At 45.1% G+C, this 14,959-nt stretch overlaps 1 pseudogene; it reads left to right on the top strand.

The window, feature by feature from the left end:
• The first annotated feature begins 821 nt into the window (after window positions 1–821).
• On the top strand, window positions 822–14,877 carry LOC112075079 (alpha-tectorin-like; annotated as a pseudogene).
• Window positions 14,878–14,959: the final 82 nt, after the last annotated feature.

A 14,959-nucleotide genomic window follows, 5' to 3' on the forward strand; every position in this document is an offset into this window, starting at 1 on the left:
TCCTGGAGTAGCTCTTATAGCAGAGAGTATTGACTCTTCCTTCTTATTGGGTCTATTAAACTAATTACCACCTGGTGATGTCATCGGCAGACCAAAACTCCATCCTCAAACAGAGTTGAATTTCAAGGTCTTTTAAAACAGACTGCACACTAAGAATTAACCAAATTTTCACAATTTCAACAAATTCCACTCAGATTTGGAAAAATGTATACAAAAACAGTTTCTCCTGATCCATTAGACTACTTTCAGCGGCGTGAGGAATTGTAAAAGCCTGAACTTATCTTTAGCAATTCAAAACCTAGTTCTGATAATACATACAAATAAACAAAATAATTGTGTAATCATTTGCCATTTTTCATGAATTCATTTGATTTAAGGTTAACCACAATGGACACCTGACGTTCAACCAAGCATGTCCATGCCATACAGTTTTCCTGCACATTCCACAATAGATCTCATAGCTCCATTTTGGAACGATTGACAACCGAGGATGGTAGCATCTGTTACCAGCACTACATCAGCGTAGTGTTCTTCAACAGGCCACACAAGATATCAATCAGTACTTCCCAAACCTGTCTTCTCTGCTAATTTGGTCTTCATTGCTATGGGATAGGGGTGCCTACTACACCATCAACAGGAAGTAAGATTTTCTTGTGGTTCCATATCTATCAAAAGTTAATGCGTATTGTAAAGGCAATCGATACAACACCTGTATGCAAAGATGGAATGAAATTGAATGATTCTTAAATTGCAAAAATTGTTTACAATTATAAAGTAGTATTGATTAAAATCTTTCTCTCATTTCCTTAATTAAGGAAACCACATTCCAAGTGGTTCTGATTGCCTGGTGTCTCATCCTCTCTTGTCTGATGAACTATGGGCAGATTGCACCATCACAACGCAGCATTCAGGTCAGAAGAATGAATGCATAATTGTGACTGTCTATCCCAAAGGGGGCTTATTTGTACAAAGTTTAGATTCAGATCTTGTATATAATTCATGTGATTGGAGGAAACAGGGAAAGTTATTCTACTTTAAAAAGTTGGTAAACTTGTTATCCCACTTAGGAGAACAAGTAGGAGAAAATACCCTTGAAAGATTTTGATGCTGGGGAGAACTTCTTTGTTTACGAGAATCAGCATCGTTTCACACCCTCTTAAGCCATAGATCCACCCATCTCTTTAAGAATTCACATGTCGCATGGTCAACCCTCCATTGTCTCAGCCAATCATGGCTAGCCAGAAAGGATCCTGTCTTTCTCCCTATATAGCTCAGTGCTTTCTTCCTTGGCAAAACTCAATATTTACTGATCCCATAGAAGTTTGTAATTAAGGCACATGAAAGTTCACGTTCAGGAAAGCATTTCTGCAACAACAACAAATATTATTGTCTGGTGATGTAAATTTTTTTTCATCATTCAATTTTTTAAATACATTTGTGTCTATTTTTTTTACTAGGCTGGCTATGACACAATCGCTCCACCCACCACTTCTCGATCCCTGGATCATTTCAAACAATTTTACAGCGTTCAGCTCCACAGTAACGTCAATGTTGCAGGTCGCTGGGCCTTTCGCACAGACCATGGATCAAGAGGCTGTACTTTCAATGGTGAGAACAACACTATAAATACAAAACATAGGAGCCCTTATTTTTGATTTGTGTAAGAATTACTGTTCTTTTCCTAAATAGACAAACTATATTCAATATATTTTTTTTAAGTGATGGTTGCATCATGTTACTGAGAGACTCTGCGAGGTTTAATTAAATTAAATTATCTTGTCCAGGCTTCTGTTCTTACCCCATAACATTGGCTATGAAAATCTTCTATCACTCTCTTTCAGGGTCTCCTGTCCAGTTTGGTGTATCCTTCTGGAGTGACAACAGGCTGCGACAGAGGTGCACCTGCACCAGTACAGGCATTCAGTGCCAGAGCCAACCCTGCTCCTTTTCCCAAACTGTCAACCCGACGCCTTCCAGTTCTCCTGCCAAACGATTGAACGCAGCACCTGCACCGTTTCCGGCGACCCCCACTACTACACCTTTGACGGAAGAATGTTCCACTTCCAGGGCACCTGCACTTATCTGTCCTGTCAGAGGAGTGTGGCCATGACTGACCTACTACGTTGTAGAGGGAAAGAACGAGAACCGGGTAGCACCCAGGTGTCCTGGACCCGTCTGGTAGGGTATCTGTTTACCGTGGAGATAGAGCTGGTCAAAGACACCAAGCCGAAGCAAAAGTCAGTGCTCGTACACATGTAAGAGTTTCTTGTCGCTCAAGAAGATTGTATGTTTATTACTGTTGATTTCACATTGCATTGCACATAGTTCACAAACATGTTAACTTGCACTTCACTAAATTGATCTTCATAATGCTGTAGGAGAAGTATTATTTTTACTTTTATATATACACTACATGACCAAAAGTACGTGACACCTGCTCATTGAACATCTCATTCCAAAATCATAGGCATTAATATGGAGTTGGTCCCCCCTTTGCTGCTAAATAGCAGCTCACCCTTCTTGAATAATTTTCACTAGATATTGGAACATTGCTACAAGGACTTGCTTCCATTCAACCAGAAGAACCTTATTCAGGTCGGGCACATGATGCTGGGCGATTAGGCCTGGCTCACAGTCAGCGTTCCAATACATCCCAAAGGTGTTTTGTTGGGTTGAGGTCAGGCTCTGTGCAGGCCAGTCAAGTTCTTCCAAACCAATCTCGACAAACCATTTCTGTATGGAACTCGCTTTGTGCATGGGGGCATTGTTATGCTGAAACAGGAAAGGGCCTTTCCCAAACTGTTGCCACAAAGTTGGAAGCAAAGAATCGTCTAGAATGTCATTGTATGCTGTAGTGTTAAATTTATATTCACTGAAACTAAGGGCCTACCCGAAACATGAAAAACAGCCCCAGGCCATTATTCCTCCTCCACCAAACTTTACAGTTGGCACTATGCATTCGGCAAGTAGCGTTCTCCTGGCATCACCAAACCAGATTTGTCGTCTAGACTGCCAGTGTGTGAAGCGTAATTCATCACTACAAGAGAACGTGTTTCTGCTGTCCAGAGTCCAATTGCGGCGAGCTTCACACCCCTCATATCTTATGTGTGTGTGAGGCTGCTCGGCCATGGAAACCCTTTCATGAAGCTCCTGACGAACAGTTGTTGTCTAACATTGTTCCAGAGGAGATGGAGAATTGCATGGCTTTTGTGCTCAATTTATTACACCTGTCAGCAACAGGTTTGGCTGAAATAGCCGAATCCACTAATTTGAAGGGATCCTCATACTATTGTATATATAGTGTAGTGTTCTAATTATGTCCTTCTCTCTCATACCCCTCAATGTATTGATTTCTACTCATTCTGCGCATCCAGGTCAACGGAAGCTTTGCCTCCACCCCGTTCTCCCTCCGTAATGGCACCATCCAGGTCTACCAGTCTGGTTCTCTCCTGGCAGTCAGCACCGATTTTGGCCTGCTGGTGATGTATGCGCAAACCACTATGTGAGAATCAGTGTACCTTTCAACTTCTTCAACGCCACCTGGGTCTGTGCGGAACTTCAACAACCACCGCGAGGAATGATCACTCTCTCGCACGGACAGATCCTACCTCCGACGTTGACTTTGCCAACAGCTGGCAGCGTCTCGGGAACGACGACCCGGCCTGTGAGAGGGTCCAGTGTGCTGGGTTGGACTGTGCCGTCTGCACCACCTCCCAGAGGAGCCTTTATGGCAACACAGCTCACTGCGGTATCCTCCAGGACCCGTCTGGACCATTTKCACCATGCCACGACCAGCTGCCCCCCCACACCTATGAGGAGAGCTGCGTCTATGATCTGTGCGTGGGGGGAGGGTACCAGCCCATTCTGTGCCAGTCCCTYAACGTGTATGCCACCCAGTGCCAACAGCATGGCATACAGCCGGGATTATGGAGGAGGCAAGGCTTCTGTGGTATGTACTGTATGTGCCAATCAATCTTGTAACTATGGTCTCTGTTCCAACGAATTGCATCATAAAAATTCAACTGACATATGTTTTCACCATTTCTCTTTCCATTGTATTCCATCAGAAATCTCCTGCCCAGCCAACAGTCACTTTGAGTCCCAGGGCACAAGCTGTCCTGCCACCTGCAGCAACCTCAATGCCTCCCATGGCTGCCCCCTCCCCTCCCAGGAGAGCTGTATCTGTAACCTTGGTTACGTCCTGAGCGCTGGGGTGTGCGTACCCCTCGCCGAGTGTGGCTGCACCTTCGAAAACCGCTATTAYAGCTCGGGAGCGACCGTCGTACTGGACCAGGACTGCGGCAGGCGTTGCATCTGCAGCCGTGGCTCCATGGCCTGTTATTCCCATGGGTGTGGAGAACTTGAGGCCTGCAGCGTGGAGGATGGGGAGAGGGGCTGCAGACCAACCAGCTACGCCACCTGCTGGGTGGAAGGACCCAGGTCCTACCGCACTTTTGACGGAGTGACCTTCCAGTACCCCGGGGCTTGTGGGCTGATCCTGGCCAGGGTCATGGGGTGGTCCCCCCACACTCACTTTGTGGTGTCGGCAGAGAAAGTACCCAGAGGCCAGCAGGGTTTCACCCAGGTGCTGAAATTTGAAGCGGTGGGGACACAGGTGTCAATTGAGATGGGAGGTGGGAGCAGAGTGCAGGTCAGTGCCATTCCTCAGTAATACAATGTAACTACAGATAACTTGCCAACCACAATGTGTATTGAATGTGTCATGAGTCATRACATTGCTCAAATGTATCAGATATATCAGATTTTGCTTTTGTCTYCCGGATGTATGATTTAATTAAAAAAATATATAAACTCAGCAAAAAAAGAAACATCCCTTTTTCAGGACCCTGTCTTTCAAAGATAATTTGTAAAAATCCAAATAACTTCACAGATCTTCATTGTAAAGGGTTAAACACTGTTTCCCATGCTTGTTTAATGAACAATAAACAATGAATGAACATGCACCTGTGGAACGGTTGTTAACACTAACAGCTTACAGACGRTAGGCAATTATGGTCACAGTTATGAAAACTTAGAACACTAAAGAGGTCTTTCTATTGACTCTGAAAAACACCAAAAGAAAGATGCCGAGGGTCCCTGCTCATCTGCATGAACGTGCCTTAGGCATGCTGCAAGGAGGCATAAGGACAGCAGATGTGGCCAGGGCAATAAATTACAATGTCCGTACTGTGAGACGCCTAAGACAGCGCTACAGGGAGCCAGGACGGACAGCTGATCGGACAGGCGCTACCACGGAGCCAGAGCGACAGCTGATCGTCCCTGCAGTGGCAGACCACGTGTAACAACACCTGCACAGGATAGGTACATCTGAACATCACACCTGCAGAAAGGTACAGGATGGCAACAACAACTGCCCGAGTTACACCAGGAACGCACAATCCCTTCATCAGTGCTCAGACTTTCTGCAATAGGATGAGAGAGGCTGGACTGAGGCTTGTAGGCCTTTTGTAAGGCAGGTCCTCACCAGACATCACCGAAACAACGTCGCCTATGGGCACAAACCCACCGTCGCCGGACCAGACAGGACTGGCAAAAAAGTGCTCTTCAATGACGAGTTGCGATTTGTCTCACCAGGGGTGATGGTCTGATTCGCGTTTATCGACGAAGGAACGAGCGTTTCACCGAGGCCTGTACTCTGGAGCGGGATCGATTTGTGCGTTACAGGGAAGACATCCTCCCTCATGTGGTACCCTTCCTGCAGGAACATCCTGACATGACCCCCAGCATGACAATGCCACCAGCCATACTGCCTCGTTCTGTGCGTGATTTCCTGAAAGTAGGAATGTCAGTGTTCTGCCATGGCCAGCGAAGAGCCCGGATCTCAATCCCATTGAGCACGTCTGGGACCTGTTGGATTAGAGGTGAGGGCTAGGCCTTTCCACCCAGAAATGTCGGGAACTTGCAGGTGCCTTGGTGGAAGAGTGGATAGCATCTCACAGCAAGAACTGGCAAATCTGGTGCAGTCCATAAGGAGGAGATGCACTGCCAGTACTGCAGCTGGTGGCACACCAAGATACTGACTGTTACTTTTGATGTTGACCCCCCTTTGTTCAGGGACACATTATTCCATGTATGTTAGTCACATGGCTGGGAACTTGTTCAGTTTGTCTCAGTTGTTGAATTTCTTATGTTCATACAAATATTTACATATGTTAAGTTTGCTGAAAATAAATGCAGTTGACAGTGAGCGGACGTTTCTTTTTTTGCTGAGTTATAATATACAATTATATTTTAAATACTTTACTGGGAGAGAGATTTAATCTAGAAGCTTTTAACACCTCTCCTTCATGTACTCAATTCCTTTAAAGGGATAGTTCACCCAAATTACAAATCCCTTTAACTCTCCAGTTTTTGTTCAAATCTCAAATCCCACATTTCCTAACGAATTGATCCCCTTGAATCCCACCATAGTGAACGGTCAGCTGATTCGATTGCCCTTTAGCCCGAGTCCGCCACATCCAGGTCTTTCCACAGCAGTGTCACAGCATCGTCCTCCACACCCTCCTTTGATGTCACCGTCCAAATTGACTGGCCTCACTTGGTCCGGGTCACCACACCAGGCACCTACAACAGCTCCCTCAGTGGTCTGTGTGGCAACTACAACGGCCACAGGCACGACGACTTTCAAACCCCGAACGGTGTTCTGGTCAACAACTCGCAACTCTTTGGAGACAGTTGGCGGAACGGGTCCCTCTCGGCGCATTGTGTGGAAACAGAAAATAGGGTGCTGCCACCTATTGGACAGAACACCACTGTTTACTATTCTGACCAGTCATGGGGCCTAATGGCTTGCCTGGTGGGCCGTTCTCTTTGTGCCAGAGCAGGGTGGGCCCACGGGATCGGGTGGAAGAGTGTGTGGAGGATTTGACTGAAGCAGGCGGGGCCCCAGGGGTCCTGTGTGAGGCTTCTTCGTGGTTACGCCCTAATGTGCCAACAGAGTGGCATCACAGTGGGAAACTGGAGAGATGTCACTGATTGTGGTGAGCACCAGTAGCATTATTGCATACGCTGCACGTCAGCTGAACCCCTACATTAAAATGCACATGTATCACAAGCTGGTTCATGTATACTTATTATGCCCTTCAACGCCAGTATAGTATAAGAAGTATAGTGTGGTATAATTAAGTATAGAATACTAGCATTGACGGGCATAATACATATAGTCTGAATCTCAAAACCGAGCACTTCGATCACACAATCACTCGATATGAGCGTTCATGACTCAATCAGGTCAATCTTACTGCCGCCCTTCGGAAGCCTATTTATCGAGTGGCATCCTATTGCGACACAGCGCCCTGGAAGCAACTTGTTCCCATGCATCTTAGCATGTTAACTAGCAACAACAGTTATACTACGTCACCCGAAAAATAGTCTGAATAAATCAAGATAAACAAGAAATCTGTAATTATTTTGAAGTTTGATTTGGAGAGGTCCTCAGTCGCGCAATTTTAAATCTAGCTAAGGAGTTTCATGTTTCTGAAGCTTGTCTATTATTAACGTGTTAGCTAAGCTTGAGCCAGTTCACTTCATATGAAACGTAAGAGAACTAACCAACCAGCTAGTGCAACACTAAATCAGGGGTTAAAGTTCTCTGTCACTGTGACGGATTTCTGTCATATGGATTCTGGAGAGTCGTTTTTTGAGATCAGTGTAGATCGCAATAAAAATCTCAGGGGATTGGGTTTGGAGATGTAAAGGGTTGCGTCAATCGAATCTGGTATCAGGATAAATGTGATTCAGAGTCACCGAATATACTTTAAGTATTTTATTAACACAAGCGATAAATGGTGAATGCAATTTTCGTATATTACGGTTCACTGTATCACCACGCAGGGTAAAGCAGAGAACTGACTGAAATAGTACAGACATCTTCTTTTATACTGTGACAGAGGTAGTTCCAACTTTAGAGTTGGCCTGTCACAGTAGTGGCTTAGCGTGGTTTAAACTTGCTAGCCTATCGGTGGTGCCCAGGCTGGTCCCAGCCTCACAGCACACAGGATCCAGATATCCGGAAGTGTTTGTTGTGAAGATTGAGCTGGAGTTGTCGATGGCTACACATTCCTCACTCCTGTTTCTTGTTATTCAGCATTTTTCCATCTTGTCTCAACCTTGTGGTTTAGCCACAGTCGACACCCTAGATTAGCAACAGCTTACTGCATTCCCCTATGTTTGTGCAACACTATAATAGCTGGTAGCAACACACTATGTTTTTGATTAACATGTCCTATTCCTATAAGGCATATTTTTGTTAGAAGAGAACAAAACCATCCTTCACAGAGATGACAGCCTAATACAGAAGCATGTCTGTTCTACGAAATATTTGCCGCTGAACTGACATGCATGATTGTTGCTTACACTCCTATGTTGCAGAAGAAGGGAAAATCCATAACGATAGTCTATAATGCGCTCAATCAATCAGCAGTGTACTGTAGCTCTTGGCAAAGTAATTCAAAAGCCTAAAGTTTATTACTCAGGATGCAACTTTCCAGTGCCATGTAATGTTGTTAGACAACCCCATAGTAGGTTAGTTTACCTATTTACCTAGTCAGCTTGTATGTGTGTCGTATGTGAGATATATTCCTCTCGAGGTGCATTCAATTGGGAGAGCCATAGGGAGGAAACGTGTATTCTGACAAGCAGTCAATGCACAACAATTCTTAATGCAATCACGGGAAAAATGCTTTTGGAAGCAGTTTTCCATTGCTACCACATTTTTTCTCTACACTTCAATTGCGCGAGTTGGCCTCAGATAATCAATCTGAGACGACTTAAGGTTCTTATAGAATGTTTTTGTGTTCTTAACCCCTGCGTTAAAGACAATGCTCATTCCGAATAAGCAAACTAGCTAGTTACCTAGCAACGTGTATTAACATATTTATCACAATGAACGGGTTTTTAATGAAGTTAGCAAACAGCTTGCTCTGCCCTTTATCAGTGCAATGCCCAACCATCCTTAGCTAGCGCTAGTTCAAATTCCATCCCTGTGTTTGTCAGTGATCTAGCTAGCAGCAGGCAGGCTACAAACAAGCTAAAAACCAGCTGATGAAATCACTGGTAACCGTATACAGTACTTGCACTTATTTTGTGCAGGAGTAGAAGAGATGTCATTTTTACAAGTTTCTCACTGTCTATCGGAGTATCTGTGTCTGCCTCAAGTCTCCAGTGCCCGTGTTTCATAGCAAGCGAGTCATGCCCCAAGACAGGTTGTGAAAGACGGTGCTCGCAAATGGTTTCGAACTTTAGAATATTATAAGTGGCAGTTGGGGCGTCGAGTGGCATCGTCTCAATGCAAATTTTGGCCAAAACAGTTGCAGACTTGATGATCACTATAGTACACAACGGCAAGTGGCCAACGATAAAGGGCTTAGGTGCCAAGTGTTCGGTTTGAGATTCAGCTATGATACATGGTGCAATCATGATATGGTTCAGCTTTTAGCCTATTAATGGTATTATGTAGTGTTGGTCTGAAAGGGTTCTTCAATGAAATCCACGTTTTTCCCCCCTCAGAAACAAACCTGTCCCCCCAACAACCACTACGAGCGTTGTGGCACTTCCTGTCCCGCCTCCTGCCCTAGCCTCTCCTTCCCCTTCCTCTGTGTCGCTGCGTGCCAGGAAGGGTGCCAGTGCAACGATGGCTACCTACTCAGCGCCAATCAATGCGTTCCGCCAGTGGCCTGCGGATGCCACCACCAGGGACACACCTTCCAAGGCGGTGAGCGCTTCTGGGAAGGTGAGGAGTGCCAGAGCCTGTGCACCTGTAACGGCACCACTGGAGCAGGCCGCGCTCCCCATATGCCTGCACCCCCAGGAGTCCTGCCGTGTGGTGGAGGGTGAATACGGATGCCACTGCCAACCCCCATGGCACCTGCTCCGCCTCTGGAGACCCCCACTACCCTCACATGTTGATGGGGGGCATTCGATTTCCAGGCACCTGCCGCTACGTCCTAGCAACCCTGTGTGGTAACACCACGAGAGGGCTGCAGCCTTTTTTGTGGGAGCCAGGAATGAGCCATGGAACGGGTTGACAGTTTCCATCACAGCCGAGGTGTTTGTCAATGTGTGGGCCACTGGGTGCACATTTCCAGGAGAGGCATGGAGTGGCTACAGGTAAGGTAAAAAAACCGTAGCTTTGATAAAGACTATGTCAAATGACATTTCAGTTTGTGGTACTCTTCTTTTCTTTTTTTTTCGAAACGCATCAGCTTTTTCAAAAGATAGTACTATGAACTGAAACATGTCAAAGTTGTGTTATCTTCTTTTTTTGAAAGAGTACCATGTATTTTTACCCAGACTAGCAAACAGCAGAAATACTTGAACAAAGCATGATGAAGTAATAGAGGTATTCACTTCAGGTGTTATCATGGTCATGGGGAATACAAACGTTATCTACCACATCTCTGTTGATTACATTCATCATCTATTTGACAAATACCAGAGGTGGATGATGAACAACATTGAGAAATACTATGCTGTTTTTTCGACATTGTAAACAATGTGCGAAAGACATATACTTTAATTGTCTTTTCAGATTGATGGCGTGACCAGCAACCTGCCTATCCTTTGCATGCGTGGACGGTGTCCATCTAGCACGAGTGGACTCCGCACGTTTTTCAACTCCGATTTCGCCTGAGTGTCAGGTTACGACGGCTCGCAGTTGGTGTCTATCTCTGGTCCCCTCCAAACACAGTGTGTTAGGTACACATTGGTGGTAGTGTGGCGAATGTAAAAACCATTATGATCTCTTGCAATCAGTGCACACATAATTTGTCTAATAAATGATTGATGTGTTAAAATTCTTAAGTCAGGGTAAAGTACGGTAATAAAAACCTAACAAATGAAATGTTTGTTTTTAACCGCGCTTTAAACAGTTCTTTCTTATATCTGTGATTCACTGTATCACTATTATCATTATAGCGGAATGACGTGCGCCTGGCGGAAACTTAATGGCAATCGCAACGACGACTTCCTTCACCCCCTCCGGAATGCTGGCGTCCACTCCCTCCCAGTTGGGAATTTTTGGAAGGTGGAGGGCCAACTACACCTGCAGCGATGGCTGTGGAGCCTCCTGTCCACAATGCCACAACCGAGTCCGCCCGCGGCCGGTGTGAGGTCATCAGGGACGTTGAGGGACCCTGAGCTTCTTGCCACGGCCAGGGGACCCCGAGCCCTACTTCCGCGACTGCGTGTTTGACTGTGTCTGTCGGGGAACAGAGAGCAGGGATGTTCTTTGCAGGCTGTCCAGACTTATGTGAGCAGCCCTGTCAGTCAACCCAACGTCAGGATCTACCCTGGAGACAGAACACCACCTGCAGTGAGTGACAAATTGTCTTCACTTTAGATTGGTAGATATAGGACCTAACATATCTGTGTGTAACCTTTGTGGTAATGCGGTAGGACCCAAACCTCATACAGTGACTGTATATACGTCATTCTGTATTTTATGTAGATTGAAAAGCCTCATACAGTTTCATGATTTAGTTTTTTCTTCTGAAGCATGTACTCATGCACAATTGCAAGTTGGATTGTATTCTAAAAGACAGCCCGTGAGTTTAAATAACAAATCTCAATGTGAAGCTTCACATCAACAATTTTGTAGAATGTCTGGTATTATCTAATGTACATTGGGGACATAAAATATTCAACCTATTTTAATGTATCACATAAGTTCCAACACTTAAAAGGAAATTGGCTGATGTGCAGTTAACCATGCATGTAAACAATTTTTGTCAAAATCACGCAGTGTGGAATCTTTTCAGTGATTGCAACTGTATGAGCTAAATGCTTTACGTAGTCTCCAGGTGATTTTCTCATTCTCTCTCTCTCTCTCTGCATGTGCAGATATTGAGTGCCCAGCAAATAGCCACTATGAGCTCTGTGGAACAGACTGTGGAAACACCTGTGTCAGCAGCATCGATGCCAGCTGCGAGCAGAGCTGCTCCGAGGATGCTTCTGTGACAACGGTTACCTCAGGAGCGGGAGGCACTGTGTCCCCGCAGAGAGCTGTGGCTGCCAGTACGATGGCTTCTACTACGATTTGAGTTTACTCATCTCGTAGTTTATGCCAGTGGAATAGGTGTCGCTCTGTGTTGTATGTAGAGTAAGGATCCAGGTGACACCGCGAAGACTTTCTTGATGGATCTGAGTTTTTCCTGCCTGCATATTGAGGTACAGAAATATAAAAACCACATTCTTTCAGTTCATTGTGTCTCAATTACATCTGCCACATTCTCCCATTTAGAGCAGAAGTCAAGATCAAGTAAATAATTGTGCACATTCAATGCATGCGTGGCACCACAAGTTACATACACCACATATACTGAGTGTATAAAACATTAGAAACACCGTACTAATATGATTTGCACCCCCTTTTGGCCTCGGAACAGCCTCAATTCGTCAAGGATGGCCCTCTACAAGGTGTCGAAAACGTTCCACAGGGATGCTGGCTCATGTTGACTCCAATGTGTCCCACAGTTGTGCAAGGTGGCTGGATGTCCTTTGGCGTGGACCATTCTTTATACACACGGGAAACTGTTGAGTGTGGAACAACCGAGCACATTGCAGTCTTAACACACTCAAACCGGTGCGCCTGGCACCTACAGTACCACCATACCGCGTTCAAAGACACTTAAATCTTTTGTCTTGCCCATTCACCCTCTGAATGGCACAACACAATCCATGTCTCAATTGTTTCAAGGCTTAAAAATACCTTTTTTAACCTGTCTCCCTTCATATACACTGATTTGAAGTGGATTTAACAAGTGACATCAATAAGGGATCCTAGCTTCACCTGGATTCATCGGTCAGTCTATGTCATGGAAAGAGCAGGTGTTCCTAATGTTTTGTACACTCGGTGTAATACGTACACAAGATAATATGAAAATGCATTTATAAAAAAACATTTGTCATTTTCAAATAGAAAAAGTATCATGCCTGCATAAGCAGGCTTTCAGTTCAGTGTCTCAATTGTATCCGTGCCTGTTGGATAATAAAGTCATATATCCCTCAGTCAGTGTCTGACCAGTGAGAATACAATGACTGCTCGTTTTACCAAAGGAAATAGCTTACAGCATAGCTAATTACTAACATGCTAAGTTGCATAGCACATAGCATGCTAAGTTGCATAGCTAAAAACAACACAAGAGTTAGCAGCTCGTGCTCAGACTAAGGTGAACATTCCATTGAGTACAAAGATAACATTCTGAACACACGGAATTCCCAATGTAGCTTGAACAATAAATATGAATAAAGTTGACAAGGAACATATTCACTACTCTGTAGTGATTATTACATAATTTTTATGACAGGATTAGCAGAGCTGGGAAAATACAAACCACTTCCCATTGACGCAGTAGGAGAGGGAAAGAACGTCAGGGATGCAACAGGTTCAACTGATTCTATAATTCTTATCGTCATGTTTTCTCCTATCAACTCTGCTAAACTCAGGGATAGATGGATTTTGCACCGCAGTGATTTTTGAAATAATATACCAACATAGCTCTCGTCGTGGTCAAATATTAAGACAACCCTAAAGTGACCGGATTGACCCAGGCCAGTCCGTTAGATCACTGCTGAATCAACATAAAAACAGCAGTACCTTGCTACATTTTCGAAAGGTTAGATAGAAATCATAAGTATTTTTATGTCCCGTTTATTTTATGTAAGTAGGCCTACTTCATTCATTTAAAACTGTTTTTACTCTTTGATTTAATCCCTTTCTAAATTGWMATAGCTAGGTGTACCTGTAGAGACGTTGTTATATGAACATGGTGTACTGTAGCCTATATTTTGCAACGCATCCACACTGTTTTTTGTACTTCAGGTTAGTGAGTCTTTCTGGACCCAAGGCTGCTCACAACACTGTGAGTGCTACGCCCCAAATGACCTCCGCTGCTCGGCCGCATCCTGCACCCCCACCCAGGAGTGCACCATAAAAAATGGCCACCTGGGCTGCTTCAACGCCTTGTCCACTTGCACGGTCTGGGGCGACCCCCATTACATCACTTTTGACGGGGCCGTGGCCCATTTCCAGGGCACCTGCTCCTATGACATCGCCAGGACCTGTTCCAACCACTCCATTAATGGCCTCACRTTCCGTGTGGTGGCCACCAACCGTCACCGTGGCAACAACCTTGTCTCGTTTGTGTCGCTGGTGGATGTGTGGCTGTCCCATGGAGGRGAGGAGACCCATGTCTCCATTGGACAGAGCGTGATGGTAAATGCACTAAAATCCAAATAACACTCTTATAGTTGATGAAAATGTGACTAGTTAGGTACAAATCTGTCCGTTTTTAACAATGATATGAGACTTTTATTACAGAGACTTTTATTATAGAGCCCTTCAAGATGGTAGTCGCCAAGCCTTCCCCAACCACAAGTTTTTGCCCTCATGCTTTTGCATTGTTCACACTACCTACAAATACTTATTTTCTTGCTTACAAGGACAAAAGCTTCTTGAGGTCTCTTTGTTGTCAACTATCCTTTATCAAACTAGTCAAGTCTAGGCCTGAGGTCTTTTCCAATAACCTCAAATCTCTTTCCGACATTCCCCCTTTTCTCTCGGTCAGGTGGACGGGAGCGAGGTCTCTATCCCCTCCTCCATCGGCTCCATTGCCGGAGTGGTGCGGGAACGGGGCTTCGTGATGCTCAACTCCAGTGACCTGACGGTCCAGTTCGACGGCCGTAGCACCCTGATGGTCAGGCTGGGCCAGAGCCACCACGGTGCAGTGTGCGGGATGTGTGGCAACCTCAACGGTGACCCGGAAGATGACAAAGTCCTGCCCAATGGCACGCCGGCGCGGAGTGACAACGACTTTGGTGACGGTTGGAAGGCAGACACTAGCCGGCCAGGGTGAGCTGCTGCTGTTGTTGTCAGGCTGTGAAATAACTAAGGCTTCTGGGGAAACAACCTCTATTGAAATTCAGTTTATTCAAAATATGC

Source organism: Salvelinus sp. IW2-2015, unplaced genomic scaffold, assembly GCF_002910315.2.
Source record: "Salvelinus sp. IW2-2015 unplaced genomic scaffold, ASM291031v2 Un_scaffold2972, whole genome shotgun sequence".
In the NCBI taxonomy this organism is placed as follows: Eukaryota; Metazoa; Chordata; class Actinopteri; order Salmoniformes; family Salmonidae; genus Salvelinus; species Salvelinus sp. IW2-2015.